The sequence below is a fragment of the Tamandua tetradactyla genome, chromosome 3 (assembly GCF_023851605.1).
Source record: "Tamandua tetradactyla isolate mTamTet1 chromosome 3, mTamTet1.pri, whole genome shotgun sequence".
Classification (NCBI taxonomy): domain Eukaryota; kingdom Metazoa; phylum Chordata; class Mammalia; order Pilosa; family Myrmecophagidae; genus Tamandua; species Tamandua tetradactyla.
In genome coordinates, this window is record NC_135329.1 from 148,719,652 (window position 1) to 148,744,895 (window position 25,244).

General features: G+C 40.8%; 3 long non-coding RNA genes across 3 annotated transcripts in view; 2 read left to right on the plus strand and 1 right to left on the minus strand.

The window, feature by feature from the left end:
* Positions 1-205: 205 nt before the first annotated feature.
* LOC143676405 (uncharacterized) lies at positions 206-9,056 on the minus strand. Its single transcript, XR_013172061.1, has 5 exons — positions 8,661-9,056; positions 8,379-8,484; positions 7,019-7,214; positions 2,031-2,317; positions 206-397 (listed from the first exon to the last, which is right to left on the minus strand). It is a non-coding gene; the product is annotated as an uncharacterized LOC143676405 (long non-coding RNA).
* Positions 1,150-25,244, plus strand: part of LOC143676406 (uncharacterized) — a 44,931-nt gene continuing 20,836 nt past the window's right edge. Inside the window, exon 1 of the long non-coding RNA XR_013172062.1 lies at positions 1,150-1,262. This is a non-coding gene — a long non-coding RNA (uncharacterized LOC143676406). The remainder of the gene's footprint in view (positions 1,263-25,244) is intronic.
* LOC143676404 (uncharacterized) lies at positions 9,130-23,748 on the plus strand. Its single transcript, XR_013172060.1, has 3 exons — positions 9,130-9,707; positions 14,950-15,059; positions 23,637-23,748. It is a non-coding gene; the product is annotated as an uncharacterized LOC143676404 (long non-coding RNA).

The following is a 25,244-nucleotide window of genomic DNA, read 5'->3' on the forward strand; positions in this document are numbered from 1 at the left end:
AAAAGATAATTAGAAATGCCCCACTATGACTTAAAAAAAAGGCTTCCGTCTCAAAATAGATAGTTTAAAAGCTGCAAATTATTGTGAAAATGTCTTTTAATTCTTAAAACTCTTCTCTGGAAGTCACTCTCAATCTTGAAAATTTAATGAAATGTATTTATCAGTAAAGATTATGCAAATACAGGGTATTGTGCTAATACGGCATTTCTGGTGAGCAGAAATCTCATTGGTAAGCAAATTGTGATGCTGAGTATCTTTATTAAAATATGTCTTTTGCCAGGTACTGTGTGATCTTAAGCAAGTCACTGGATCTGCTTGAATCTCATTCTTCCTCCTTAGTTTGCTGTCTAGGTACTGAAATTTTCATAGACACTTTTAGGAAACTTATAAGATAGAGCTGAAAATAAAAGGAAAGTTTGAAGTCAGTAGCAGAAAAGGTACTACCGCAAAACTACATATATTAGGAAAAAAAATAACTCAGGTGTGCTTTACGCGCAAAAGAAAAAATAAACTAATTATTGTTATTCACCAAAATTAAGCACTTGCTTTTGAGTATTACTGCGGACAGTAGCCTACCTTTGAGCATAATATATTTCCAAAACAAACATGAAACTTACGAATGTAAAGGTAGAACACCAGACTCGGTATTTTAAGGGAGAGAAATGTCCATTTCCAGAGAGTTGACAGTTTCAATTGATTCATTCATTTCAGTATTCAACATACTTATGCTGAGCACACACTGGGCTCAGTGCAGGCAGTGTTCTAGTTGTTGGGGGAATAGCAGGAAACAAATCATGGAAAAATCCCTGCCTTCATGGGGTGTATACTCTGGGGGATGTGAGGGACACAGACAATGAAGTAAAAGATCTGATTATTTAATTCACTAGATGGAATGCGTGCGAGAAGTGCACATGGGAAGGGGATAGGGGATGTATGTGTCCGGGTGCAGTTTTATAGAGAGTGGTACAGGAAGGCTGCTGTGAGGAGGTGATGCGTGTGAGAGTCAGAAAGGCAGAGACGGCCAATGGATCCCAGTCTAATAGGAACTTCATTTCTGTACCGAGACATTTCCTACTGAGAAAATCCCCAGAACCGAACTCAGAAAGTAGACGATTCTAAACCTAAGTGTCCTTTCTTACCACACAGGTGCTGGTCGGCAAAGGGAGGCGGCTAAATGGTGACTCCACATCAGCTTCTCATGTGGCTGCTCTGGAGAAAGCCACAGAACAAGGAGTCCAAAAAGCTTTACAACTGAGGAAAAGGTATTTGGCAACTTCACCGACACAGTAATTACCTTATCTCTCAGCCTGGCCAGTTTGCCGGCCTCCATGTTTGTGTGTAAACACTCCATCCTCAAGGGTCCCTTGAACTCTGTTGAGCAAGGCAAGGGCCACCAAAACTTCTGTCAGTCCCTCCACCCACCTTCCCCCCGTTTCAGTAGGTGTTGGATTCCTAGGTCTGAATAAGAGGGAAAATATACTATTAGAGCTCTCAGTCACTTTCTTGTCTTCTTCCTCAGAGTCAAATAATGCCATTTTTCCAGGCAAGGAAATAAAATTATATAAAATGAAATGAAAGTTCAGGTAGTAAAAGCTGTAACTGCAGGCCTGAATGGTTAGCTCCAGGTATATCTTTTATGGAGCGTGAGATCTGCTTATCCACTCTTATACCTGGAAACCTGGCCAGTGGCACAGAATTATCTAAAGGTCCTGTAATTTGCTCTCCTACGTAATCTCAAACCAGGTCTAGCCTTTCTTGTGAATTTTATCATAATGGGAAAATTTCCCAAATCTACTTACTGGGGCCTTAAAATTACACTTCTGTGTAAATGACCAATATTAGATAAAAGCAGGTTGTGCTGGAAGAAAAGACCCTGATTGCTAAATGAGGGTGGGAGACTCAGAAGGAGGAGGCTAGGGGATGGGACAGTAAAAAACAGTTTTGGTTGGAAGAGATTTTCTCCCCAGGCCAACTCTGCTTATGCAAGACAGGCAGGGACTGTAATTAGAGGACTTTGGAAGGGAACATACCAGGAGTGGGGAGCAGCTTCAGCTCTGTTCCTTTCCTTGAACAGCTCCTGGAGTCTGTAACCCCTCAGGGCATCTTAGAGCACTGAAGAAGGCGGAGGCAGCTTCAGATCTCTCTCCTCAGGTGCCTCCAGGTGAGGTGGGGGAAGGTGGTAACCACACCTCACTCCTCAGTATGGCCACAGGGACAGTCAGTGTGAGTGGTGCCAAGTGATGGATTCCAGCTTCTGCGGAAGGGAGCAGGGTGGAGTGAGGGGGCCTCACCCACTGAACCATGGCCCTGAGTTCCTCTGTAAGGGAGAACAGAAAAGATGTTTATTCAAGGCAGTTAAGAAAAGTGTGACCTGGAGGACAGTCTCGAAGAACCAGTGAAGTAGAGTCAACATCACAGTTGACTCTGTGAAAGAAAGCAACGGAGAGAAGCAACGATGTCAAAAGAGTGAAAATGGGAAGGTTGAAAGGATGGAGCAGGGGCAAGGAAGAATGTGAGTTAAGAGTTCAGGAACAAGAGACAGCAAAAGAGTAGTTTTTTGGCGGAGGTTGTCAGATGGGTGACCAAAAGTGAAGACCAGGATCTCCTGAGCAAGCCCAGGTCAGGGGTGACTGCACTGGCTCTAGGCACAGAAACGGGATTCACTGTCTCTCAAAGCCTTCTCCATGGGATGAGTCCGGTGAGATGAGATGCTCATGCTCTCCCATGAAAAAGGAAGTGAGAGGACTGCAAACAATGCTCATCTTGCAGACCCATTAGTCTATTAAGAGCTCTGAGAAGTACTGCAAGAAGAAACCTCTTTAACTTTACTTGATCCATACTTTTCCAATTAATTTGACCTTGGACCCTTTTTCTTATGTTATTCCTAATCCATTCCTAGAAACACACTTTGGGAAACACTCTTATATAGTTCTTTCCCCCAGTATCGTTACCATGACCACCCCATTCTCCCTGGCCACCCCTGCAGAGCCCTTGCTGTAAAACAGAGTCTCCCTTCATCCCCGTACACCCAGGTCCCTAATAGGCATGGACATTCTGTTTGCATCCTCTCCCCCATCCCCTGCCTCTGTGAGCATAGGGGTTCTGATGAAATGTGGCTCAGAGAACATGCTGTATTGGCTTGGAAAATTAAGGTGCCCATGCTACAAGGAATGCCTTCTATCCACTGGGAAGAGTATTTTCCCCATAGCTGAAGAGAAGTGCCCTGTTCCTCCCAATCTGTACTTTTTTTTTTTTTTTTTTTTTTTTTTTTTTTTTAAAGGAAAGACAGAGAGAAGGAAGGAAGGATAGAAGGAAGGAAGGAAGGAAGAAAGGGAAACATTTTTAAACATTTTCTTGTTTTTTTTATTGTATTCTGTTTCTCCGTTTTTTTGTTACATGGGCTGGGGCCGGGAATCGAACCGAGGTCCTCCGGCATAGCAGGCAAGCACTTTGCCCGCTGAGCCACCGCGGCCCACCCCCAATCTGTACTTTTTAAATCTGGAGGGTTTTTTTTTTTTGAATTATAAAACTACCTCAAGGCACAACTGTCAGTTAGCTGTACTTTATTACAAACCAGTGCTGGCTAACAGACCATGAACCATTGATAACTAATATCCTTAGTTACATCTCACCCCTACTGAATAAAGGAGCCAAATTGTTAAATTTGTTTTTCCAAAGGACATTGATTAAAAGAGTTGACAAAGCCAGTTGAATGCAAAATTTCCAACTGTCTAAAATGAAAAGCTTTCTAGATCTTCATGTCTTGGGCTGGGGAGAAGGTTTATTTTCCAACTGTGTGTAAATAATGGATTTTGCCTTTTCTGGGAATCCATCATCGAAGGGTATGTTGAATACTCAAACAACGGAGGCCCAAATTGTCCTGCAGTGACACTAACTAGCTGGAACTAATTCAGAAATGTGCACAGAACATGATGAGGGTAACTTCGTGTGTGGGGGAGCAGCACATCTCACCTGCTTCATCACTGTTCGTCACAGGACAAATGCTGTCTGGTCCAAAGCTTCCCAGAAAATATAGAAACCTTGTTATAAATTACATCCAGCTTTGTTTTTTGATTGTTTTTTTTTAAGAGGCTCTTTGTCAGATAGAGAATGTAAAGGCTCAATTTTTTTTTTACTTATTTTCTTGCTGAGAGCTGCAGGCATAACCAGCAGGAACAGCCAGTAATTAATCATAGCTCCAGAGATGGGAGCACACGTTCAAAGACATTTTCAACCCACTGAAACACGTCATGGGTTTAAAATTCTGCCACAGAGCAGAATCTCTGGAATGAGGCTTTACATTCTTTCTGATTTTGATGTACCTACCAAGTGTGGCCAAAGGCGGCTCTTAGAAAGTCATCAGAGACGGTGAAATTCCTCATGAGGAATCGAGCTCAGGCAAGCATATCTGGGGACAAGCAGCAAGATGGGTAGAGATAAGTGTGACACTGGACAAAATATTAGGTATGTTTTGATGTATTATTTGATTGCAACAGAGACTCACTGGTTATGTGAAGCGATTTCTGCAAACATGCTTGTGGAACAGCATTGGAAATGGGAAATGCTCAAGGTGAGAGGTGGTTCTAGAAAGCAGCCACGCCCTCGATGCTCTTGTGAGCTGCGAGGGTGCCCTCTAATGGGTTATCTGCTCAATGTTGTCATCTGCTGACTCCACCCTCCCTACCCACAGGCTTCTATTACTTACTCAAAACTTCTCCTTCCTCATGACTTTGTTCATATGTGTTCCCCCATGCTGTGCCCTTCCTCTGTTTCATGACTTTTAAATTTCAGCTCTTATTATTAAATGGCTCATTTACGTGGTTCATATTCCCACAAGAGCAAACTCGATAGGTCTAGATTACAGTTATGAGCCGGGTCAAATTGCTGGCTGCTGGCCAGCATATGGATGGCCTGCCTTTGGGTCAGGTGCTCACCCCTGGTCTAATCCACTGTGACCAGGCGAGGGTAAGGCCACATGGCTGAGCACAAGCTTCCCTGGGCCCATCACTTCTGCAGGGGCCATGGCCAGGGCAGACATAGTGATTGAATCTGAGGTTACTGTTGCATTAATGAGTTCTCTCAGAGCAGCCCATCCTGTTATCACACACCGGCCCACACAGCCATCAGATGTCAATTCTGTTCTAATTAATTCTCTAATCGGTTTAGTTTTTTTTTTTTCCCAGCCCCACTGCCACTACCCTAGTCCAGGTTATAATTTTTCCCATTCAGTTTCTCTCTAACTGGCCTCTCCAATCTTGTACCCAGAGAGACCTTTCTAAAATAAAAATCTGATCATGCCATCTCCTGCTTTTAATATTCGGTGGCTTCTCATTGATTGCCCAAAGGATAAAGTCTAATTTCCTTGATGTGGCTTAAAAGGTGTAAAGACTTCCATGACTTGGCCTCTGCCAGCCTTGTCCCGGCCTTGTCTTGCCACCCTCGGTTGCACGCTGCACTCCAGCGCACTTAACTTTCTGCCAGTTTCTCTCACATATTCTGCTCTCTCTTGACTTGGGCCTTTGTATCTGCTTTTCTCTGTGTCCATCCTCAAATCTCCTCCTTCTCACTGAAATTTCACTTCCTCTGACTTTTCCTCATGGGAGCACGTCTGCTAGGTGTACAGTTATTTCTCCAGCACCTGACCCAGCGCTGGCACCTGGTAGGTACTCTGTCAATATTTCTTGTTGAACCCCAGAACCCCAAGAAGTTATCGTTTCTGTGTAGGAATAAAAAGTGAAAAATAAAAGCGTTTGATTGGGAGAAAGGAAGAGAGGAAGAGCAGTGAAGAAGAATAGAGAAAGACATGGTATAATGATTTTGCAAAACTCATAGAGTGTAGATGGACCCCTGAAAGAAGCAAAAAAAAAAGAATCTATGGACACTAATTACTGAGAGAAATATGCAGCCCCCAGAGGGCTAGCTGAGATCAAAGGACTTGGCCAAGGAATCCATCTCAAGGATATCTAGCCATTAACAAAAGCAGGGTTTGGGCTCTGGATTAATTTCTTTAGCAGAGAAAAGTTCAACTTCTTTCTAAAGCACTTGGAATAGCTGTGGTGCTTCTGATGGGATTTGAACCTGAACACCTGTTTCGTGGGGTTTCCTGGAAACATCTGCGTTTTCGAGGTGTGGCCTTCAACTCCTAAAACGCCCCAGGTGTTTCTGGCATCTAGCGCACATTATTGCTTCCCCAGTAAAGGCTCACAAAGGCCTGCAGGGTGATTTCAGTGCCTTTCAGACGCCTGTGCTGACTGTCCTCTGTGCCCCTTCCCCTGCCCCCCACTCCCTGTGGCAATCAGGGGAGAGCAGAGAGCTAGGCAGCTTGGCCTCGCTTCTGGGAAGGGGCGTGCTCACCCCCTCTCTGAACTTATCCTTCTCTAGGAGGGTCTTGTGGACAAGCAGCAATAGTTTTTATCTCTACTCCACTGGCATCGGGTAGATTTGTGGACATTAAGTTTTCATAATCGTTGCCAGAGGCCTACAAGTGCTAGTTAGATATTTTAATGTGTGAACCTAAGTTCTTGTAGTAGCGAAATATGCTGGAAGCCAAAATGAGAATGGCCTGGATGTTATTTAGCAAGTGGGAGACAGAGCAAGAAAAGGAGATGGCAAATGGCAAGTCAGTGATGAGGCATCTAGAAGCTAGTTCTTTTTAGGTACACAAATTAGGTGCAAACTGTAATGGAATCCATTTCCTGACAACAGCAGATGATAACCATAGAAGAACACAACCTCGTCGCAAACCTGGAAGGAGGGGATGGCTGCAGTCAACAGCACTGCAAGAACCTAAGGATATATCTCCTTTGCTGAGGGGGTCCAGGTGGGTGTGGTGGAGGTGTCAGGGAGGGGGTCTGAACTGAGATGGCCTACAGACTACACCCCTGTTTTGGTTTGCTAAAGCTGCCAAATGCAATGTACCAGAAATGGGTTGGCTTTTACAGTGAGGAATTACTAGTTCACGATTTACAGTTCCTAGTTCTTGAAAATGCCCCAACTCAGGGCATCAGCAGGATGATACCTGGACTCTGAAGACAGGCTGCCAGCATCTGCGACTCCTCTGTCACATGGGAAGGCATGTGGCCAGCATCTGCTGGTCCTTCATTTCCAGATTTCATTGCTTTCAGCTTCTGGTTTTAGTGGTTTCCTCTCTGAGCTTCTATGGGTCCTCTCAGAGCCTCAGGGTTTTTCTCTGTGAGCTTCTCTTAATTTCATCTCTTATAAAGGACACCAGCAAGAGGATCAAGGCCCACTCTGATTGAGGCAGGTTACATCGCAACTGAAATGACCTAATCAAAAGATCTCACCCACAGTATGTCTATACCCACAGGAGTGGATTAAAAGAACATGGCCTAACTCAGCATGTGAACTCACTGCCTTCCCTCCTACATGGGACATGACTCCCAGGGGTGCAAATCTCCCCGGCAATGTGGGACAGAAAGCTTGGGATAAGCCAGAACCAGTCATCAAGAGATTAAGAAAGCCTCCTTGACCAAAAGGAGGAAGAGAGAAATGAGACAAAATAAAGTGTCAGTGGCTGAGAGATTTCAAACCGAGTAAAGAGGTTATCCTGGAAGTTATTCTTACACATTATATAGATGTCTCTTTTTAGTTTATGGTGTATTAGAATGGCTAAAGGGAAGTACCTGAAACTGGTAAGCTGTGTTCCAGTAGCCTAGATTCTTGAAGATGATCATATAATGATAGAGCTTTTACAATGTGACTGTGGGATTGTGAGACCCTTGTGTCTGCTCTTCCTTTTGTCTAGGGTTGGACAGATGAGTAAAAAGTATGGATAAAAATAAACAAATAATGGGGGAACAAAGGTTAAAATAAATTAGGTATATGGAAATGCTAGTGAGCGTGAGGGGAGAGGGTATGGTATGTATGAGTTTTTTCTTTTTCTGAAATGATATAAATGTTCAAAAAATTGATCATGGTGATGGATACACAACTATATGATGATATTGTGAGCCATCCATTGTGCACTATGTATAGAAAGTATGTGTGAAGTTTTCTCAATTAAAAAAAAAAAAAAGAGCATGGCCTTTTCTGGAGTACATGAGCTTCAAACCACCACAAAACCCCACAACCTTATCCCTTAAAATGTCCTGCCCTCCCTAAGGCATTGTGAAGCCACATTGGTGGAAAGCAGCTGTTCTGCTCCTCCATGCAAAGACATTAGGTGACTATAGGAAAAGCAGGGATCTTGGCTATGTACTTTCCTGGTTATTCAGTCCTAAGAGCTTGGGATTCTCCTTTCCTAGACATCCACTCTGAGACTGATGGTAGGAAACATTAACTGCATCGAATAAATCATTTCTCCCCTTTTCTCCCTCTGAAGAAAACCAAGCTGAGTAATCCTGGTCAAGGTATTTAACCTCTCTGAGCCAGTTTTTCGTCTGCAAAATTAGGGATTCGACTGGTTGAAAATTCCCATCTACTCCTCAGGTTCTGTGATATTTCATACAAAGTAGTCAGAGGCCACTGCAGAGAGGAAAGAATGCATTATTTACACTGATGGGCCATCAGATAAGAAGAGCAATGAGTGTTTGGGTGCAGGGTCTGCAACAAGCCCGATTAACAGACCTAAAATGCCTAATTACATGGTGGCCTCCCTGAGGTCAGAGCCTCCTTCCAGTTGGTGCCCCTTCCCTCAGCACCTGGGATCCCACAATGTGACACGTGTCCAGGACTCCAAGACAGCTGTCGGCTCAACTCTTCACAGATTCTCACTTTCCTTCCTCCAAGGTGGAATATAGACCTGTACCTACGGCCCAAGTGGGTGGAGGCCTAGGATTGCTGTAGAAATTTGAGTTCCTTCTTAGTTTCTTTTAATTACTGTTCAGACCAGTATGTCTGGTGGGAGCTAAGTTGATGTAGAGCCTCTCATTGTGACTGCCTAGTTTCCTTGCTCACAGTCAGGCTGTGTCAGGGTGTTGATTTTTGTTCTCTTCCCTATTGTTTCTCTGCTCGCTATTTCTAATTTCTTTTTTCAGAGGCTGACGTCGTTATTTCCACCCTAAGTGCTTGGCCCCACTCTCCAGCTCTGGGTTCCGTAACCCATGGCAACAAGAAAAGAGAAGCAGGTGATCACACACCACACGCGTATTATTCTCTGTCTGGCTCTGTCTCTCCCTCCCTCCTCTCTCATCCCTCGTGCGCGCTCTCTCGCCCTCTCCTTCTCTCCTACACTCTATTCCTTTCTCTTTCTCTCCTTCTCTAGAATTCTTTCTCTCCCCTCTTTCTTGCTCACATGCTCTCTCCTTCTATCTCCTCCCTCTTCCCCTCCTCTCTCTTCCCTCCTCTTTGCCTCTCTGCCCTCTCTTGCTTTCTCTCTCTCTCTCTCTCTTGCTCTCTCTCTTTCTCTCTTGCTCTCTGGCTCTCTCTCCCCACCCTGGCAGTGCTGTATGGGGCACACCAAGAGAGGGGTCTCTAAGTAGACACACAGGCCTCCTGGCTGGTGCTGAGGGCTCAGGGCTTCCGGGTCACAGCGCAGCAGCTGTTGTTCTCGGGAGCTGCTGGGGAGCAGAGCGGCCTCTCCTTCTGCTAGCTCCAGCTCCTCGAATTTCTCCAGGACAGCGAAGTATAATCCTATCTTGTACACACGGCTAGAAATTCCTGTAAACAATCCATTCCCCACTAGCCAGGAACTCTATTTTATGTCCTCACCATGGAGAATGGCAGGATTGCTGTAGAACACAGTGCAGGTGAATTGTGCCTGTGGGTATTATCTCAATTTATAGATATTTATAGTAGAAAGAAATTTCCCTGCACGTGATTTACAAATGGAAACCATAATTAAGTCATTTGAAATCTAAATTCTAACCCTCTGATTCTTCCTTTCATATTTATGAGTTCTAGGAAGCTTCAACCCAGTTCAACAATTTTTTGTTACCTGCCAAATTTTCTACCTGGTTTGACCTATAGAGCGAAAGAGTCAAGTGAGTGGCCCATCCAAGTGGGAAAAAAATCTCCTTTCATTCAATGACTAGAAGAACATGGTGGACACATTCTTATCTGACATGGTCAGGCTAGTAGTTGTTGGTTAATAAAGAAGTTGTTTAAAGTGAGGCAGCATAAACAAAATGGCATATAAAAACCATGTAACATTTTATTTCCACATAAAACTTATCACTCTATTAACTTTCCACTATTTTGATGTAGGGAGAAAAGCTTTATTTGAGAATGGGTCTATGCTAGGAGACCAAATCAACTTTCTCGTATAAACTCTCCATCATGCATTACTTACGATGTCCAGTTTTGGTTTCTTAGTTCTGCAAAAGCTTAAAGACACTTGAAAAAATCTGAGCCCAGAATCTGTCTAGATTTTTATATTTTCCCCAAATATTTGGCAATAGTCTCACTCCCACTTCATTTGCCTTATTTTCTCTAAGTGATTCATGGAAATAATAACTTTATTGCCTTTTGCATTTTTATTATATCATATTGCATTGGTTTACATATTATTCAATTAAAGTATGAATTACCGAAACAACTGCAACTGGCAAAACCGGTTTGAGAATAAACACAAGTTCTCATGGTAAGTTGGATGCCAAGTTGGGGGAGCAGAGAGGCCTATGGGTGTTCAAGAGAGCAGCATCTACATCACAGCACAACTAGGGACTTCTAGTTATGCAAGCACATGATTACTAATGCTACAGAACATGTACCTGGCAGGGAACTAGGCAGCTCCTTTTAGTGAACTCCACCTCCCATATGCTCCTGAACCTATATCTTCGTCTCTAGGATTCAGTTCTTCTATATCTAACATCTGTCCCACTTGCTCCTCAATTTCATCATGTCCAAGACCAAGTCCTCTTCTTTTAAGATGGTGTTAAACATGCTGGTTTTTCTTATAGGAGAACTCTTTCATCAAAGAAAAGCTTAAGCTAAGTTTCAGCCAGGATGGGTTTCAGGCCAGGGAAGATGCTCCAAGAAAACTCCAGAGAACCTCTGAGGGTCTCTAGAATTCTACAGAGCAAGATGGAAAATCTACCCTCCCACACACATCCATCCACTTGGGAAATGCCTGCGTTTTCTAGCCTTCTAATATTTCACCCCCACTTTCACTTCATTTTGTTCCCAATTGTTAGTGCTTTGGTTCATGCCCCTAATTTGCTGCCAGTCTCCACCCATGAATTCAGCGTGTACATTGCTGATCAATCTTCTTCCTGAATCACAGAATGATTGATTGGGCAGATCCCTGCTCAGAGTTCCTCAGTGGCTGCCAGTGGTCTACCATATAAAGTACACATGACTGAGATCAGCATTCAAAGTGTTCCAAGCTTTAGACCCTTTTCTTTTCTAGGTTATCTTTTATTACTTCCCCACTGCCATCCTATGCTCTGGCCAAAGCAACTTCTTTCTGTTCTCTGAAGACAAGATTCTTATTTTTCTCCAAGTGCCTGCCCTTTCCATGCCATTGCCTCCACCTCTGACACTCCTCCCTCCATGCCTCAGGCTGTGTCCCTCCAAGTTTTCAAGCTGAAGTGACATTCTTTTTATAATGTCATCTCATCTTTTCTTCCTAACCACCATCCCGTTACCTCACTCCTCTCCCCAAAATTTGTACCAATCTTACTGTTTTAAATTATTTGTTTATTTATCAGATGCTATTTGTGAAATTGTCTCTCCCCAATGATCCTGTCTCAGAACCTTGCCATAGTAGGCTTCAGAAAGTGCATCTTGCGTGAAGGCTTATTGATAGATAGGGACTCAGTGGAGGAGAGAAGATCCATATGTGGAAACTTCTTAAAAACAGATCCCACCCCACCCCCCACCCCCCAAAAATACAGATCCCAAGCCTTGTTGTGGGTTTGCAATGTGCTGCCTCCTCAACGGGCTCTCAGAAGAGGGCATTGTTGCCCTTGAAGTCTTGGTTTTCCCTCCAAGGAGGTTGCACAGGTAGGCAGGGACAGAGATTAATCCAAAGGAAGTAGTTTCTGTGTTTTATTGTTAGAAGTTTATTCCGTCTTTGTTAGATAGAGAAAATAAAACATCTGAAATTACTCCATTGCTTTAACAAAGAAAACCCAAGTTCCTCCAAGGGCCTCTGTCTGCCATCTTCTTTTCTCTGTCGAGGTTGTCATAGGGTGTCATTAGCCACAATTTTCTGAGCACATTTATAGGAAATTTTGACTTCAGTAACAATTTATGACTTGTCCACATTGAAGTTCTTTCCTCTTTTGACTACAACAGATCTAAAATTTCATACAATACCATTGCGTAGGATAACTATGAAAAAACAAAATGTTCCAATGAATGGTAGGAGGAGAATTCAACTGGCATTACAAACTGAGCAAACCAAAATCTCCCTCTAGTTTTTTTTTATAAAGCTGGGCAGGCTGGCTAATGGAAGATTAGGGCATTGGGCTCTGACCACTAGAGGAAGCCACCATTAGCAAACAAACATCTGCTTGGTTCCCTCTGCAGTTCCTGCCAGCTGCAGCTGAGGCACAGTAAATTACTCTGCTAATTCTATTGGCTCATTCCTGCATTTTGCTAATGCAGATTATTGATTTGTGCAGGACAGCCTGAGTTTTCGCAGATTCTCAAGGTACAAGTGGGCCAACTCAGATATTTTTAACACTAGAAAAATCTGTGGTATGGGGAACTGTTGCTGAAGTGAAAGATATTCAGTGACAAAGATTGAAAGGAAAAAAGCTATGGTTGAAAATAATGCATCAGTTCCATTTAATGGCAGATCACAGCGGGAATCATATAGGGAAGAAAGACCACCTTCTCAGTAATTAATATAAGACATATTAAAATGGTGATTTTAATCCATTCTGAAGGCTTGTGGGAATGAGCTGGAGGATGTGATTGGGAAATTTCTTCTATCTTTCATTGATTATTTTGTCTGATATGAAAATCCTACTGCTCTTTGTTTTCAGAGGCACAAAGGTGGAAACTGGGACTTTGGGGTTACCCCAGCACTTAGAAGTGTGAGTTTAGAAAAGTTAAGCTTGTTTCCTCATCTCTAGAGGGAAATAACTCTCATAGACTTGTGAGAATTAAAGGTTGTGTGGAAATCATTTACTGCAGCCCCAGACACATAGTTAGATTCACTTTCAGGGGTTTGGGTTCTTCAGCTAAAGAACTTCTAGGCTGTCGAATTCACTCCTCAGCAGGTTTATATGAGAAAAGCTGAGCGATAGGACTCCACTGAGAAGAAACCACCCACCTGTGCCCGCTGGAGTTTACTCTGCACCTCGGTCTCTGGCTGGCTAGGTGTGAAAAAAAGGTATCCTGAAGTGAATTAACCCATAATTGTAAGGCCAACGGATACAGTCATAGACATGCAAGAGTCATCAGATTGCTATGAAGTGTAAGGGGCTTAAACATGAGCTCTCAACCCACTCCACTCCCGAATTTAACAGTTATTGGATTTCAAAGAATTATTCTCTGTGTCTTCCTGGTTATTTTAAATTCTTCTGTCCCTGGCTGAGTGAGGTATGGAAACAAGATTCAGGATATCCTTCACAGATGAAGTTGACGTTGATTCAAAGCAGATGTTCTCTGGGATGCCCTCATATCCGAGGACAGCTGGCTTGCTGAAGGGGTGGCTCTTTCTGGAGGGTGACCAGAAGCCCACAACACTTAAGGTCAAGAGGCTTCTCAGAGGGTTTAGTAAGACCTCAGGGTCCCTCTATTCTGAGTTCTAAACTACTGACTTTGAGATGAATGTCTAGGAGATTACTCTTTTAATAGGTGGGGACAAAGCCCTATGCAAGACATTTTACATGATAACTCATACAATCCACAACACTCCAAGGATATATACTACACTGCCTTTTATGTAGTAGGGGGAGCTAAAGCTTGGAGATATTAAAGTATTTATATTGCTGAACGGTTCACAGCCAGTAGAGTGGTAGAACTGAGATGGAATCCATGCATGCCCATTTGACTTCAAAATCTACCTAAATTGTTTATAGTGCAACTTATAATACATGAACCACATGAAATTGCCAAGGTTCAACCAATTTTAGCCTACAAAATGGCAAGTTCATATGTTTCACATGTATTTGACTCACATCATATATTTTATTGACTTGCAGTCTTGATCTAAACTTTTTGAATAGATGCCATAAAGTTATCCAAAAAAGGAATGCAAGTAAATGCATATACTTGAAGACCTTAGCTCAGTTCCTCTCATTTTTCTGCTGCAAGAAAACAAACAAACAGGGGAACTGGCTGATCCTACTTCAATGAGTCATATACAACTTGATGTTTTTCTAATAATTTTATACTTAATCTTTGTGCTTTTTTTTTTTTACCAGCTTTATTGTGCTCTGACCAAATGAGCTTATAATTGTGTTTTTCTCTCTCCTTGGCTGCTGAACTTCAACACATTTTGCCATTATAACTTTTACATTACTTCTCTGTTCTTTGTTTTCAATTCAACAATATTGCCAGAATAATTATTTCTCCAAACAAGAGTATAATTTTTAAATATGTAAGCTACATGAAATGGTACTAAGTACTCTGGGATCTAGAAAGTATTCTGAAGGGGAAGAAAACCCACTAAAATTATATGTCCCTAAGTTATACTTTAATAGGCATTTTACTAGAAAAACTCTAATTAGTTTTGTTTTAAAAAACAAAAAATATAAAATATATGTAATGTATACATATATAGATGAATGTTTGAGTATATAAACAATATACATGGTAATATTAATCATGCATGTTTCAGATTTATAGTTAACTAATGTTTAAGGTTTGTGAGCTTCCTTCCTTCCCCATAATTCTTCATCTCTGTCACTTTTGCCACCTAGTCTTTCTCCAAGGAATTCCACAAATCCTCTGCTCCTACCTCTTCATCCTCAGTTTTCCTCTAAATCTTTTGCCCTTTGTTTTCTGCAAACTTAGTTGAAAGACATTTCAGTTATATTTCTTTCAGTTCATCCAAGGAGAATGTTGATAGAATAACATTTTTCATTTGTTCAGCACTTCTGAATTTTTGAGAGTACTTTTATCGCTACTATCACATTTGATGTCACTCTTACATGTGCAGTACCCATGACTCTGGAGATACTTTTTTAATTTACAAAAATGATGTGAGTATGTCTGTGTGTCTTTTAAAGCAATCTCTGGGTTAGACTTTCTAGATTTCCTGTCTGGGGGTTATTATCCAGTGTTGGGACCGTTCTTAGTTTTTAGATTTTGAACCTGTTCATATGAAAGTTGCATGTTATGTTTTACTTGTTAACAACAACACAATGGGGTCCAATGCTGTCCTTCCACTTTACAGCTGTGGCACTTCGGAGCTAAACTTGCTCTGACAAAGGCTAACATTTTCCTGTACTGGCAGAGACCTGTGAGAGTCATGTGCTGGCCACGTGGTCACGAATGCTTACATTAGAGTCTAAAACTATACCCAGAATTTTTTGTACCTTAAAAATCTGTGCTTCTAAGAGGTCTGACAAAGCTGAGATGTTTTCAGGTGGTCTTCCTTAAGTTCATTTAGAGTTAAATATTTAAAAGGAACCTTCTAGAAACAACTTAAAAACACACCCACAAAAAACATCATGAATGATGGAGTTACAGTCAGAGAATTCTCAAAAATCACCATCACTATAGCAACAACTTTAACATCCTGTTTTTGTCTTTTTTCCTCCAGCAGCCACCTCAATAGTTCCAAGGCACGTTCCTGCACGCTTATTGCAGGATGCCATAGCCATTTCCTTATTTTGTGTAGCTATTTTTATTAGGTTTTGGACAATGTGCATACTGATCCCTCAAGGGTTAACACCTCAGCTGTGCTGTTTATGTACTCATAGCTACAATATGTTTCCTTTGAAGCAAGGGTGCAGGCTTTCAAAAGACAGTCGCTATAATTCTATGCAGATTTTTCCTGATTCATGAATAGGAAATTTCAACTGAATCTCTTTTTAAATACAAATAACATAGTTTTATTAAAAATTACAGCATTTTCCTAAATGAAAGCAACTTAATCGTAAAAGTGGCATTGTTTAACATGTTTTGCAAATCTCTTTAATGTCTGCTGTATTGGAAGAAAGCTGAATTCTCACATTTGCTGTTGTACTCAGTCTGGTGCAATATGTTGTTTGGTTTAAGTTTATGAGGTAATTCTGGCCCCACAAAGATATGTAGTTGGAAAGGGAGGAATATTTTAATAGCCTTTTAGACTAAAATTTTTCAAAGGTTAGCTATACTGTGGAATCTAAAACCGTCTCAATGAACTTTTTACACCTTAAAAATCCATTGCTCTACTTGGCATTCTGAATGCTTCTTTTGCCACAGTACCACAGAAATGAAAAATCTTAATAGGTGAAGACCGTGTGTGTGTTTCTTCAAGAATTTTGAGGCTGGTAAACCATGAGGAGCCATTTGTCAAGGAAATCGGCAAATGTTTCAAATCAGGGGTATCCCTGTCCAGGCAGTTTGGCAGCACACTGCTTGTTGTTAATAGTTCAATTGAATCTTCAAAGAGTTAGAACAATGGAATAAATAGATAGAATTCTTAATTTTAAATTAAAAGGCATTTCAGATTTGAAAAATTGGGCATTGTATACGTATCTTATTTCTTGCCATGTATGTTTCTTGAGTCATAAAGTTGTTGTAAAAGTTATATAATGCTTGCCAAAAAAAAAACACAGCAAAACCATAGCCGTGGTCTCTTAGTGAAGCTAAATGAAATGAAATATAAAGTTTGTGATATATTAAATCATAAGCATAAATATGTACTTTATGTCCAGCTATTATTTCTAAATGGGCACATTTAAAAATAGAAACATTTACCCAACAAGCTGATTAACAGTTTCCCGGTTCCAAAAAGCCCGATTACATTTATGATGCAAAAGATTAAAATGCCTAAGTAGATCAAGTGAGTAGTTCATCTTCCTAAATGCTTTATGTTTTAAGTCTAATAATTCCTTCCAACCCTGTAGACACGAGGGCTGGAGCTACTTTGATGTGGGGTTTTTGTTTCCCCCACATGCTCTCTTTGGAATGGACTCTGGCCACGTCCTTAGGCACAGAGAGGAAAGTTATGCATATGAACAGAGGCCACATGGGCTCATGCTACTTCACACTGCATGCAGGCTCTTGGAGAGAGCAGACTGTTTTTCCATTGTCATGTCACAAATATTCAACCTTTATTTTGGCTAAAAATCATTTCAGTTTCTAATGTCTCATTCCCCAGTGATTTTTTTTTCTTCTCCTCTGCATAAAAATTGGCCAATGGAGAACATGCAAGATTATGTCGACTTTAAAATGCAATCCCCAGGGAGACCTTATTTGCTTGTCCATATAGCCTTTCCATATCCTTAGGTGGAGCAGAATTTTTGAATGCCTCTAGTCCTTTACGACACATTGGCAATTGGCAGTTCAAAAGTTCATATGATGCCATATGTCCTAATAATTTTTATCTACATCTAAAACAATTTGGGACTGTCAAATAAAATCCTGCATGCAAACAAATGATGGAATGCAGGGGAACCCTCTGCTCTAGCCTTTTCTTCTCTGTCCGACAAGCTAATGCAATAAGTCCAATAATAAAAGGTTGTGTACTAGGCCTAAAGCCTGTGACAGATAAAAAAGAAATGTTGGAAACCAATGAAGCTTTTGCACAATTAGATTTTTTGAGGCTGGGCTGTAAGGATATCTCAGAGCCTGTTCAGTTCTGATTGATGGTAAAATCATAACTACATCATATTAGCTGTAGAGTTCACTGACAGGTTACTACAGATTAATATTGCCACTGCTGTTCACTTACCATCAAACCAGGCGATATATGAATTGAGCTGTTCTTCTAAAAAACCCTGCATATTAAAAGGTAAGGTGTCCTACTGAACAATCTCCCTCCTGTCACTGAGGAAAGACACAAACAATGACTATTTGAGAGATATACAGATATGTCGCTGCATACTAATTAGTTCTGCTAGGAGAGTCCCATCACATTCAGAAGCTAGGGATCCTTCATATGCATTTGTTCCTTTAGAGCTCTTGGCTACAGGACTGCAAAGGACCCCCTAAAACATGGTGCTGCATACCTTGGTGATTTAAATGCAGGCTGCCAGGCAAAATGCAGTGACATAAATTTGGCCCATGTGTTTTGCCTCGTGTGAATACAAAACAGGGGAAGCCAGGAAGCCATGTTTTGTCTCCACTGAACTCTGAAAGCCAAAGTTCTGGAGACTGGGCAGAATATCTTCAGAGATGATATCCTCAGTCAAGTGGAGTGCTTTTGCTTTACTTTAAAAATATTTAAAATGTGAGAAACAAGCATGCCTGTCTCCTAACTAGATGATACTGCTAATAACAGTATTAGCAAAATAAAATTTTGTCTCTTTACTATCCCAAGAATTGGGTAAAAGGTCAACTGTGAAACAAAAACAGTGCTCACTAATCAATATGGGAAATGGAGGGGTTACTCTCCATGAAGGGATATCGCTAAGAAACTAGTTGAGTAAGAGAGGAATTTTCACATCCTGTATGATGTGTGAAAGCAAATCCCTGGACTCAGACAGGAGACCTGTGTCTCTGGCTCCTCTTGTCAAGGTACTTGTTCTCCCAGGCCTTGGAATTCTTTATCTGCTAAATGAGAGCTAGAGCCAGGTGATCTCCAGGACCCCTTAAGCTCTATTATCCCCTTGTTGGCCCTGATTTGGGTATATCCTTGACTGTGTTTCTTTGAAAGTGGTCCTTGGACCTGTGGCATCAGCATCACCCTGGGGTTGTTGTGATGCCCACCACTTGTGGCTCTGCTGCATGCGGAAGTTGAAAAACCACTGTCCCCAGGGATTGTAGTGACTTGGTGTGATATTACTGGAGACTTTACCTTTGTTATGTAGAGTCAGAGCCTGGAGAGGAAGATGATAATGTCTTCTTTATCTTTATAGAGAAAATGGTGACCTTGACGATAGTAAACTATATATAAGCTTCATCATCAGTGTTACTGGATAGATGATAGACTGGGAGAAGACACTTGCAATGCTTAAAGTTGACATTGGGGAAAAAAAAACAACCTAACACTGGATTAATACCTAGAATATCCTGCAGATTGTCTGGAAAAAGACAGGATACCCCCTAGAAAAATCCACGAAGGGTATGGAGAGGTAATTCACAGAAAAGGATACTTTCAAATGATCGACCGGTATGTGATTGGATGCTCAGATTCATCAGTAATCAGAGAACTGCTTAGTAATAAACCACATAGGATGACTTTAGATACATCAGAATATTGAAAATTAGAAATCCCTGGATGGCTTCTAGAAATAATGTTTTTAAAATCATCAAAAAATAACATAGAAACCAAACAAAGGAAGCCATTACATCGAAATACAATTCAACTCTTGGACCTTGTAGCCAGATCCTGTGCTGGTGCTGGGAAATAAAATAATAGGAATTAAGGGAAGAATGTTGCCCTCATAAGCTTAGAGCCTAGAAGACGAGACAGCAATGCAAGAGGCAACTTGAGGTTCTAATAGGGGAAGTGTGGGAGCGTACTTGAGAGGCACCTGGCTCAAATGGGACAGGGTTGGAGGCAATGAGGAAAATGCCTGGTATCTAATAAGAGATTCAGAGAAATTGACCAGAAAATAATTGGTAGGAAAATGATTTTAATCAGAAGTAAAAGCCAATACCAAGACATGTAAATGAGAGAAAGTCTGGAGGACTTGGAGAACAGCTATAAGTTCAGTATTTCTGAAATGTAGAGGCCAAAGAGAATAGATGGTTCTAAGACAGGTGAGCTCATGACACAACAGTCCTAGAAGAGTCTGATGCTGGGCAGAAATTCTGTCTGAATGAATTTATTATATGAGGCAGATTTGACCAATAGAAACATGTGACCTTGTTTGGTTTTGCTCACCTTTGACCCTCCAGTACTTAGCACAGTGCCGCATTGAGTAATGGTTAAATGAAGGAAATTCTCTCTGGGTTTCTAATTCCTAGTTTAGGTGATAGATCCTCAAGTTACAACACATTTTGTTGTATATGAGAATATGTTCAGCCAGTTCCTAAATAAGGGTTTTTGACAAATCTCAGATCCATCTGCAACAGTATTCCTTCTATTTGTGGCTGAAAAAGTAAAGTTCATGGCTGCATCTGTGGGGAGTGTGGCCTAGAGGTGTAGACTGAGCCAGAGTATTGGCACTGGCTGAACTCGCCCAGACCAGGCGGAAGACCGAATGTGGAGATATGCTGGCAGGGCGGCCACATAGACTCACCCCACCTCCACGGATGTCCATTGGACCCACGCTTTGTCCCTTGTTTTCTTTAGATTTCTAAGCTCGCCTTGGTTCCCTCCACAAACAATCCCAGAGTTCACAAAAGCGTGGGTTGCAATGCATCTTACGCATTAATAGATATTAGTCTCCTAATGATCAAGGAGTGAAATAAGGATGGAGAGAGCATCATATGAGAAGCAGGGACCTGAATATTCCCTGAGAAGAAGTAATGACTATTCGTAGGTTAGAGTTGGGAGCGAGCTTAGAATATGGATAGTAAACCCTATCCCCATTTTACAGTTGAAATGAGAGGGTTGAACTAGATTGCTGCTAGCTATGGCCCTGTTAGGACTGTATGAAGTTAAATTGTGTAATCTCACAGAATTTAGTGTCCGCCGTCTCTAGAATGGCTGGCTTAGACTAAATGCCCATGAAAGTCCTGGCTAAGCATACCTTCTATGATTTTTAATCATGCCAAACTTTCTCTATGCATGAGTCTAATTCTCTCCCCCAAAACCACAACCTTCTCATTTCTTTCTAAGAGGGACTAACGTTTGGCTGAAATTTTAAAATCAACCTTTTTTTTTGGTCACATGGACACTTTTATGTGGTTACCCTATGACCTATGAGTCAATTTGCCACACAAATCTCAGATAATGGAATAAATTATTCACATTTCTTAGGGGAGCATGGTGACTTTTCATTTCCTGAGCCATGTAAATATTTCCTAGATTCTATATTCTGCCTTTAAAAAAATCTAGTGAATAAGCATATTTTCTCTTATTGAAGTAGGTTCTGTAACCTTGCACCATGAGCAGGAATGTATTTGAGAGAAAGTAACTGAACGGGATACATTGTAACCTGTTGCTCTCTGTTTCAGGAGGTAAAAAATGCTCTCTGAATGATAGGAAGATTGGGATGGCAGTAGATTTGCTTTAATCAGAACCTCAGCCCATCAGTTAACTTTCCTGCATCTAATCCTTCATTATTAAAATGAGAGATAACTTATCTGACAGCCAGATAAAGAGGAATAAAGTTTGCAAAGCACTTCAGACATCTACAGAATGATTTGAACAGAAAAAGATAATAATCCACTTGGATTATTTTATGATGACATGGTGGATTGTCCTGGTGACATAATTTATAAACCCCTTTCTTTGTCCAGAGGTCTCTTAGGAGCTGTGACTATGTTTCCTCCGGAACTGTATGAATTTTTGACACATATTGGGCACTGGCCAGGACCTAGATCTTGAACGAAAGACCAAATGAGGCCATATTAGACCAGCAAAATTCTCCTGTTGTGTTTTTTCTTCTGGTAAATACTGTGGTGCATAAACATTAAAAGAAAGAAAGAAAAGTGTCTGTAAAGCAAAGTTACCATTTGAACATTTTGTGCAAGAGTCCTTGCAGATGTACTGAATGTAAGAACAGCTCACCTTGCTTTGCAGGACAGTTTATAAAATGTCAATGGGGAAATGCATTTATTGTGATTACGTAAAGGGGGATCTTAAAGAGAAAGTCAGACATAAGTATGAATTTCCAAAATATAAAGGTCATTGAGTGAAACAGTGCAACGTATTCTAGAAGTTTCTAATTAGGTTTTGGACTGTGGGATTTGCCTTTGCCTGGAGCAAGAAGCCCAGCTGTTTTACAATAGAGCCCTTTGCCTCCTAGCAACCCTGCAGACAATATGTGCCTTAAACAGCAAGTCTATTTTCAAGGGCTACGTCTCTTGGTTCTCTACAGTTTCAATAAAATATTGTCTGGAGTTATTAGTTCATGTTGCACAGCGGTCATATCTTTTACTGTTTGCTTATTCAAAATTTTGGCCTAGCACTCCATTTTTAAGGATTTTATTTTTTGATGCGTGAAATTTAATGGGAGCCCAGAGCTTCCGTTTTGAGATTTCAGTATTAAAAAAAAAAATCATAGGTCTTTAAACTGAAAGGTTTGATGGAATATTAAATTTGATGAATCATAGCAAGTGTCTGTGTTTGTTAGTTTTTATAGACCACATTAAAGCTGTCATTAATAAAGTCACACTACATTGCTTTGAGTGGGTCCTAAAAGGTTAACGGCTTGATGCAGGCTGATGTCCTTAAGCTTTACTGTTTGACGCTGGCTTGTGGAGAACTTGTGCACTTTGAAATTGAAAGGCAACAGAGAGCTTTTATTTTCTATCTCAAAGAAATAGCTAGAAATATCTTTACCCTCTTTCTCCCTCCTCTGTTTATCTTCTTCAACCATCACCAAAAATCTTGCTCACTCAGACGTAGGCGGTTTGAAGTCAGTGGGTAGTTAGCTAGTGACCCCGGAGGGGCACTGGCCTCACGGGAGAAGGGTTGCCCTCTGCCTGGCTGCTTCTCCAGTGGCCTTTGAGGATGGAAAAGCTGACTCGGCTATGAATCACCCATTTTGGAATAAAAGTTATTTGAGAAGTGTATTGTTAAATGTTCGATTCTCTTTCTCTTAAAGACCGTTCTGGTAAACAAGATAAGGAAGTATTTGCAGCGTTCAAATGAGAACAACTCACACAAACACCTATTCATCATCATGTATCTAGAAAACATGCCTTATGCATTTTTTGACTGACTGGGCAATCCCTGGAATGGAGAGCTGGGGATGTCAGTTCTCCTATTGTATCACTAGGAGAGTTTGGAGAAATTGCCACATTTGAATTCAGCCATACTGGAATTGTGTCACTGCTTTAAAGGTTTTCCACATCGTGAAATTCCTTAACATTAAGTAAAGGCTCTTCAGATATGCTTCCAGAACATTTGTGATTTTTTTTTTTTAATCCCGCTCAGGAAAAACTCTTTTTCTTGACAAAGTCATGTGTGAGGGTAAATTTTTTCTTAAAAAAGAGACTTGTCCAGTATCTTGATTCTGGTGGGAGTTGTTAGTAAAATAAATGATTCGATTTGGTTTTGTGTGGGAGACAAATCAAAGCGTGTCCATGAGGTCGCAGGGCTGACCAGCAGCAGCATAACCATTTCCTGGCAATGAGAAGCTGCTCGATTGGGTGGGTGATAGCTCCCGTGTTAGTTTTTGTAGAGAGAAAAATAAAAGTTCATATAAAAGGGGCCACCAAGGGTTATATGGCTGCAGTTGTTTCCAGGCTGAAACATACTTGTCAGTATCTTGTTATATTGTTCTTTCAGAATCAATAAAAGCTAAACTCCCTCTACGATTTTACTACTAAACTGTCCTGGAAGCATGCAAAGCACTGAAAGTCAAGAATGCCAAAACAGGGAAGGAGGCAAACCTAACCATGAGTCAGAGTTAAACTCACTTTATTTAGCAAACTTATTGAGAGGCAGTTACTTTATTAATGTAAACATGTGGAAAGTTTCTTGGTGTGTGTGTGTGAGAGAGAGAGAGAGGGAGGGAAGAAGGGAATGTGCTTGAGATTTCAGTAAAACAATTTTTTTTCTTCAACAGAAAAAACAAACGCATGTAAAGGGATATTTTTCTTTTCGATAAGAATGACTGTTTTCAGAAGATTCCTTATTCCCAACCTTTCCACACTCCTAGAAGGTCCTACCTATCAGTCATTGTCATGTGAGTTTTAATTTATCCTGTTTCACAGTAGTTTTTATATTTAATTAAAAGGCCAATTAAGACTAGTTTAACAAGGGTAATCATTTGCATTTTATGTTTTCTCTCTTCTTTGTATCACACCATCCATTCATATCTATTTAAGGCATGTAGATTTAGGTATTATTGTTAAGGTATTAATTTCATAACTATGATTCTACGATCATTTGACCGTTTGGAAAGGCAAAGCTCTACTGGTTTAAAAGTCTTTTTTACCCAAAAGCTATGGAAGCAATCGCATCGAAAGCTAGAAATTTTGCCCCTGGGTATAAGTAGGTGCTGCGCTAATCAAGAAGACTTCAAGAAACCAGGTCTGGCGCATTTCTTTCTATAAAAGGCTCTTGATTAAAACCACTCTGTTTAACAGAATCTTGTAGGAAAATGTTCTCAAAATGAGGAAACATGGGATGTTCTATTGTAATGGGTAAACTCACTCTGAAATTTAAAAACAAAATTTTAAAATTATCTTTTAAGGAATGGTTTCACTAATGGAATCTGAAGAAGGGGGCGGCTTTGAAGGACCCATTCCTAGAGCCACTGAAATTTCTGGGTCCTTCCTAGGGCAACAGGGAACAGAGAGCCCATCATATATATGGTTAATCATATCTCTAAGGTACTTTAAAGGAAATTACCTCGAGTAAGGCTTATCATTTGCAGCTGTTAGGAGGCCCATCTGCAGTGTGGACAGCCCAGTTCTGCAGCTAATGGATTTATGCCTTTCAGGAAACCAAATGTGTGATCACTTGGACCAGAATCTGTTAAGTATCATGTTGCCGTTTCTTCCCTTTCTTCCCCATGTTAGGTCACATATCAAATATGAACGTCACCCAGAGGTTACCCAGGTGATCCCAGGCTATCCCGGCTGTGCATCTGTGCAGGGCTTGACCTTGAAGGACAGATGGCATCAGGGGGAATTCTTTTATACCTTACACTGGCCAGAGCTCAGCTTCTGACATTTCTGTCTACAGACGACAAAGGCTTTCATTGTGAGCTGCTTTCTGATGCATGCTTAAAGCCAAGTTGAACACATTAAAAGGAAGAAGAGGCAGAAATCCATTCTATGCTCTTTGAATAAGAATGAATACTTTGATGCAAATAAAGGGGAAGAGAAATAGATTTTTAAAAATCTTAATACACTCTCTCCCAAAATTGGGACTTTGTGTTTATTTCATACTGCTTATAATTCTCCCTTCATTCACCATACATTTGCTTTATGTTCCAGATTACACAAAAGATAGTTATTTTAAATAAAATGTTTCCTATAAATTATATTTTTCTGAGCTTGATCTCTTTTTTTTATTTGAATAATATTCACCAGCCCAAAATCTTCCTGTAGAGAATTTACTGTCTCTGGGATATAAATGTGTATATATATTCATGAATTCCCCACCCATTTTTTCCTTTTTCAAATAGAATAATTTCATAGACCTCCATCTCTCTAGTGTTACCAAG